This window comes from Nanorana parkeri, unplaced genomic scaffold (assembly GCF_000935625.1).
Source record: "Nanorana parkeri isolate BGI_ZX_2015 unplaced genomic scaffold, ASM93562v1 scaffold566, whole genome shotgun sequence".
NCBI classification, from domain to species: domain Eukaryota; kingdom Metazoa; phylum Chordata; class Amphibia; order Anura; family Dicroglossidae; genus Nanorana; species Nanorana parkeri.
This window is the reverse complement of record NW_017306834.1, coordinates 269967-277615: the sequence shown is the minus strand read 5'-3', so window position 1 is coordinate 277615 and position 7649 is coordinate 269967.

Below are 7649 nucleotides of genomic sequence, written 5' to 3'. Positions count from 1 at the left end.
ATCCTGAGGCTCCTCCTGTCCTTGAGCCTAGTCACTGTATTAAAGTCACCTCCAAAGACTACAGGCCTGGATGTAAAAAGAAATGGCTTGATCCTTGTAAAAAGGCATTTCCTGTCCCACTTAGTCTGCGGTCCATATACATTAATGAGGCGCAGGTCATGCCCCCCCACAAGGACGTCTAAGACCATGCATCTCCCAATCTCCAACTCAATAACCCGCCGGACAGTTACCATGCCGGTTTTAAACAACACCGCCACTCTGCTGTAAGGCTCAGCCGCAAGAGACCAGTATGATGGACCGTACCTCCACTCTCTCTTGGCAATATGAATGTCAGCCAAGGAGGTGAGCCTAGTCTCTTGCAAAAATAAAATTTCAGCATCTAATTGGCTGAACAAAAAGTAGGCCATAGAACGAGCACTTACCGACTTAATGCTGGCGACGTTAATTGTCGCCACTGTCAACGGAGGGGGAACCGCCATTTGGGTTATTGGGTGGATTGCTTCTTAGCTCCCCTCTGCTGCTCATCACCTGAAGCCTGTCTTTTTCTTGAGGCCTCCTGACACTCCATTTCTGACTCTGAGGTCTCACAGGTTCATCTGAGCCATCCGCCTCCTCCCTTGCCCTTGCCTCTCAACTTTCCTCCTCTCCTCTAAATATTGGAGATCTGCCTCCGATAGGATTACCTCACTTCTTCTTATTCTTCCTGTTGGATTTTTTAGAAGAAGATGTCTCTACAGAGAAAGCAGAGCCATCACGTTTGGTACCTCCTGCCACCCCCACCGGGCAATGATCAGGCTCAGGGGACATGGACTTAGAAGGGGCTGACACAGGAGGGGCAGATACAGAAGGTTTGGGAGACACATGAGGTGGACTTACAGACACAGGAGGGGTTAGCTTCAGGGCACTGGCTGTAGGGGTGAACGAGACACAAGCATAAGTTGCACCTAATCCTAATCAATTAATCAGCGGCATTCGACACCTGGCTGCTACTTAGCCTCTTAATTCCTATTGAATCTGTGAGGGTTTACTTAGTTTTTTACATATAACTTCTTCATTTTGGCTTTATGTTTGTAAAATAAATAATGACGCGGTGTAATGTGGTGTTGTTCATCTGAGGTTGTATTTACCTGATTTTAAAGTGACACTAAACTCAGGAGTTAAATCTTAAAAATGCATTCAGGTACCTTAGCTATTAACAAAAATGTATCTTATTTGTGCATCCCACCCCCCGTGACGCCTCTGCCTGATACTTCCTTTTTCATGCAGAGGGTGTACTTTCTTTTTCATGCAACGGTATCTATATATATAGAAAGATCTCAGCTCCCATTTATACAGGTACACTTTAGAGAAATCAGTGTTGCCATTTCTTCTTTTATTATATTTATACAGATAAGATCAGCTCACCGGATGGAGTTTTAAACAGCGTTGTGTAGAAACATTGTAACAAGGTAATAGGTACTTGGCAGTAATAATCCCACACTGACTACAGACGGATGTTGTTTACACTGTTTTGGGAATTTATTGTCAAAATGTAACTTTGCTTAAAGTGACTGAACATAACAGATCGACTGTTAGATAAACGACACATCTGTACTCATACGTTAGATAAAAGCCTCCTGAGATGTGGATTTTGGACTCTGTTAATCATTAGTAATCCGGGTAATTCAATATACAATGTTTTGAACAGTATTCAATTACCTCAGGCTGAGGCTTAAAGTGACCCTGTCACCAAAAAAACCCCCAAAAAGCCCCCTTCTCTGAGAACAACGAGGGGAGATCTACCGGCGTCCTATGTGAGCTGGTGAACAGAGGAGCCAACTGTACAAGGTGAAGGCCAGACTGGAGAACGAAGGGCCGCAGGCACACAATACGGGTCCTCTGTGTGTTTACCTACAAAATCTTTATTTTTTAAATGGAGTGACCCTTCAAAATCATCTGTTTAGCCAGCTGCAGGATCTATTCTGAGGCCTGGAATAACAAAACGTGCCCTGCGAGTATTTATAGGCCGGAATTACCAGTCACATGTTTGAGAATGCAGGATATTATGTCCGGTAACACGATGATGCATCCTTGAGATATCTAGAAGTTTATTTAACAATAAAGAACTGCGGAGAGATCTGACTTCTATCATCTTATACAAATCAGCTTTGAAGGGTATCTGTGGTGGAAAACTAGAAATAAATCTGCATTTCTATATTGAATTTCCATAAGTTACAGCTCGCGGTATACTGAGACGCCGCAGCCGGAGCGGATCCCGACTTAGATGACGGGATCCGCCCAGCTGCGTGAGTGACAGCTGGCTCTCCCTATCTAGAGGCAGAGCCAGCTGTACCCGCCCGTTCCGCCAGTCAGCGCTTGAGAGAGAGCCGTGACAGGATCGAGAGGTGAGCGAACCCGGTATGTTTTCGCTCACCTCCCGATCTACTGAGCCGACCTGTGACAGTCTCATTGTCACAGGAACTATGAGGTGAGTGAAAAGCACTCACCTCATAGTTCTCCTTTAATATCACTTTAAGTTTGTGCTACACAGAGGCATATACTGTATTTATAATTTCTGTTGTCTTGAATTATAAATATATGAAGGCCCTTACATTGACTAAGTGGACCACCACAGTACTAGGTAGTAAAGTCAGGATGAGGATAACTTCCCTAGAGCCTGTAGCATCAGAAAAACAAGTCAGTGATGGCAGCTCCAATATATGTTTCCTCACAGATCCCCTTTAAAGCTGAACTTTGGGCAGAAAAACATTCATTTAAAGTGACATTAAAGTCAAAAATGTTTTTCCTGCAGAATCAGCTGATGCCCTGAGCACTGGTCCACATAACCTTTTTTCGGGTGGCTCCTTTCACTTGAAGAGTGCAGTTGCAGTCACTCACTTTCACTTGCAGTCGCCCTTGGGTGTGCTAGTAGGCTATGTGTGTCTCCACAAACACTCAGACATAGCAAACATAGCAAATCAAGCTACTCCCCTCTTCCCTGGCCCCTTCTCCTCCTTCCCCTTTTCTACAAGCTAGTAGATGAACAGTTGCTGGAGTCTGCTCTTTCCTTTGTGATCTTGTACTAGATACGAAGTTCAGGGAAGCTGAGCTGAAAGACTTGGGAGCAGCTGTTCAGAAACACAATGATTGTGATGTATATTTGTTTGATCTGCATTCATTTTTGAAATGCAGGGAGTCTTGTGACCACATTTTGTACTTCTTTTGTTCTCAGGATAGATCTGTCCAGAGGTAGCTAAAGTAAAACATGAATTAAAAAAAATTCTAATTAATAAAATCAAACGTTAGTGCTGTCCCTTGTTGTTATGTGTTATTCTAAATACATTGTTGAGTCTTTGATGATGATTCTAGATGGATTTCTATTCTAGACTAATCCATGTCACTGGCTGACATCCTTTGTTTTTCTTATTAATAATAATAATAATAATAACAATAATAATAATGCTCCTTTCTGTCCTGCTCATTGGCTTCAGCTCATTTCTATTATGTCCCCTTTGCGTATATTTCTAAACAATGTCTGTATACTGACACAGCTTTCTATTTAAACACAATCTCAGACTAGGTTCAGATCTGAGACATACAATTTTTATGGGGTAAAACAGCAAAATGTTTTCCTGGCACATTCACAAGCTAGCATGTAAAAAAAACTTGTCTCACACTAAGGTTAAAAACAGAGGTTTGGATACACGTCTTCTGCAGAAAATGTGAAAGCCGCACAGCCGCGCCAAGGCACCTCTTATAGTGCGGTCCTAACTCTAAACTATGAGAGTCTCCATCTTGGAGCACGTGGGTCAGGGTTTTGGTTGACAATTTTTATGGGGTTACATCCGGCTTGTTCAATTACACTGGCGGAATCACGACGGCAAACCGCGCATTCCGCCCGGCGCAACTGGGGTGCCATTAGAAAATAGTAGCACCGCCAGCGCGATCAGCTGTGGTTGGTGACTCCGTGACCGTCGGCAATCCGCATGGTTATGTGCATGATTGCTGAGTGGTCACAGATCGCCCAGGTGTGAACCTAGCCTCATTTGGATCAGAGTGTCTGTCTCCAGCAGTGACCTGATTGTACAAGGTCACATATCATGACCACTGCATAATGTGTTCTCCAAGTAGCAGATACTCTTCATACCAGGTGGATTAAACTGTATGCAAAGCCAAACCTTTCTTTTTCAGTTCTGGTTTGTATTGCTGTCTGTGTGCCTGCTGTGGAGATCGACCATCTCTATTTGTCTTAGTGTTGGCTTTTCGGGTTGGATCATACCTAAATATAAACATATCATCTTTATTAATACCTCAATCTAGAAAAAAGATCTTGCCTACTACGTATCTATGATATAGTCCCCATTCACACATCAGCATGGCAGGAATGCGTGTCATATTTGTGTGTGTTTGCGCTTGTTTGCTTCCTGCGTTTGCAGCGAATCGCCCATTGATTTCAATGAGTTCCTGTATTGCAAAGTAGCTCATGTAGCAAATTCTGCTACAGACGTCCCACTTTTGTGCGCATTTCTACATACCTAGTATTGGCACTGCAAATGCATTGTATGTTTTTGACGCGCTGTTTGAACACACATCAAAGCACACGCGTTTTTCACGTGTTTGTTCACAGATTGCCTTGGTGTGAATGGAAACTAACAGGGTTGTTCACTAAGCTGCTGAAGGCAGCCGACTGAATAACTGAGCCAAAGTGAACTGAGCCAAACGTTGTTCGGCTATTCATTTTGGCTCTCTACGGCTGATTCCAGCCGTACACCGGCTAAATACAGCCGTACATCAGCTGCTTTCGGTCGGCCGAACATGCTCATTGCATGTTCGGCTGATCCAAAGTGTAGAAGCCGTTCGACTCAACATCTGGATCAGCTGAGCTAAACCTCCGGCAGTTCACTCGCAGCTGTTCGCCTCTTTTCGCATAGGGGCCGAACGGCAGTGAGTGAATAGCCGAATGCCGCCGAGCGGCATTCGACTCAGCTAATCTGTTTGCTACCTCCAAGGGAAAAGAGGGAAAAATATGTGGGGTTCCTGCTAAAATTCTCAACCAGACACTTGATCCAAGCACAAGCCTGGCAGGGCAGGAATGGAGGGGACGAGCGAGCGTCTCCACCCCTTGCCATACCAGGCCACATGCTCTCGGCACTGGGAGGGTGCTTTTCCAGGGTCCCTCATGGAAAAGCACTTTGTCTCTGTGCCGATGGGGACATGGGCCTCTTTCCCACAAGCCTTGGGGCGTTAGTTGTGGGGGTCTGTGGGCTGGGGGGCTTATTTGCATCGGGGTACCCCTTTAAATAACTGTTTAAATTTGTTGGCACCTGTCACATACCAGGCTGGCGGAATCGAGACAAATGGGTAGAGTTGAATGTGACATCACGGCCGGCCCTGCCCATTTGGTAGACTGTTCTTCCAGTCGGCTGTGACTACGGCTCAGCTGAGCCGAAGCATATGTGCCTTTAGCTGCTGTACGGGCTTTAGTGAATAGCCCGTACATCGGCCCTTCGGTTCAACTGAAGCGAAGGGCTCCAGCTGCCGAAGTGAGCCGAAGGATCAGCCAAAGCTACGGCTAGATCCTACGGCTCCTTAGTGAATAACCCTCTAAGTTTATTTGCTGGCTGAAACATGTTCGAAGAAAGGATCCAGGCAGGTTTGGCTCTAAAGCACCTGGATCAATAAAAATGCTAGAGAGATATAGTGTCTAGATGATTGCATGCATCTTGGTCCATGAAGATGGAACCAGCTCTGTTGTGGTTCAGCACTAGGATGTTAGATGTGGACACCGGAGGGAGGGTAAATGTAGAGTCATTCTTTTTTTGGTTAAAGTGACACTAAACTCAGGAGTTAAATCTTAAAAATACATTCAAGTACCTTAATTATTAACAAAAATGTATCTTATTTGTGTATCACTCGGCTGTAGATCCCCCAATCATCTCTGAATTGGTACCGACACTGTCCTTCCTTCTGGAGGGGGGATACTTTTGTTCCCCATGGTCCCTGTGCGTGTTGTAAAGTAGTCACCGCTCCAAGCTCACTCCTGTGATGGACTACAATCTCATGTTTAGTTTTCTCATTTGTATTGAGATTGTAGCATATCCAATGCCACAGCTAACAGCATAACAAAAACTGGACTTAGTATTGCACTGGACTCAGGACTTAGTAACGCACTGGACTCTGGACTTAGTAACGCACTGGACTCAGGGCTTAGTAACGCACTGGACTAAGGACTTAGTAACGTACTGGACTAAGGACTTAGTAACGTACTGGACTCAGGACTTAGTAATGCACTGGATTCAGGACTTCATAATACACTGGACTCAGGACAGAGTAACGCACTGGACTTAGTAACGCACTGGACTCAACTGAGGCCCCGCAAAGCCCACCTGAGATACTGCAGAGCCCACCTGAGACCCCACACAGCCCATCTGAGAGTGACACTGCAGAACTTTCTATGGTGGGCTCTGCAGGGTCTCAGGTGGGTTGGTCGGTGTTCCTTTTCCCTGCACACGCAGCTCCTTACCTGCTGGGCCCCGGCCTCCTCCACCGCTGGACCAGCGCTGCAAAGCTCCAGGGCACCTCCGCCGCCGCACCGGTGCTGCTTGGGCCCTGGCCTCCTCCGCCACTGGACCGGTGCTGCTGGGGCCCGGCCCCCTCCTCCACTGGAACATCGCTGCTGGGCCTCCTCCCTTGTCAGTGGGATGGGGGGGCCCAGGCCCCCCAGATGGGTATCGGCCGTACCCCCCTGATAGCAGCCCTGCTGACAGGTGTTAAGTAAACCCTACGCAGGAATTTGTAATGTATTCATTTATCCCTAGCTGAGATCAGCATACTAAAGGGATACAGCCATACCTCCTCCAATTCCTCATCACTTAGACCTGCAGAGCTCTGTATTCAGATCGCAGAGTTGGAGTAAATTAGGATCCTCAGGGAATAGCAGTTAGCACACATTAGCTAGTGGTTTATATAGTGCTTTATCCAAGAACATACATTCAACCTTGGATGTGCTGCAGGGTAATCTGGGAGTCCCCAAATTGGGACAATAGCCATGACATATTAGCACAGGGGTGGGCAACTCTGAACCTCCAGATGTGCTTTAACTACAAATCCCAACATGCCTCTGGGAATCATGCCTGTAACCGTCAGTCTTGCAATGCCTCGTGGGACTTGAAGTTCCACAACAGCTAGAGGGCTGCAGTTGTATTGGCAGATAGTAAAAGAAATAATGATTTAGGAGTTTTTTTCTATCAGACTTGAGGTCCTCAAAACACATTAGTTTCCCATAGCAGGCAAGGTCCTACAGTGTTTTGACCCCGTGTGAAGTCCATCCCACCGATATTTAGGGATTTGTAGCAACGTTCTGATTTTTCCTAAGATCACAGCTCTTCAGTAAAAACAGACAATGCCCCTCCGTTAATAAAATGTTTGTGTAGCCCCCATCACCTTCTGTGATGTGGCTACTAGACATTTAGTGGTAGCCAGGGCTGTAGTCAGCCTGGCTGGATTTGTAGTGGCAGTTATCTGGTTAATTCCAGGTGTCTGGCATTGACTGTACCCCTGAATGTACGGTCGGCTGTGCGGGGATAGAGAGGCTGTGCCTGTCACTTGTCTGCCTGGCGGAGCCGCTACCGACACAGCAGGCACCGCCAGGCAGCACATTCTTCTGTTGG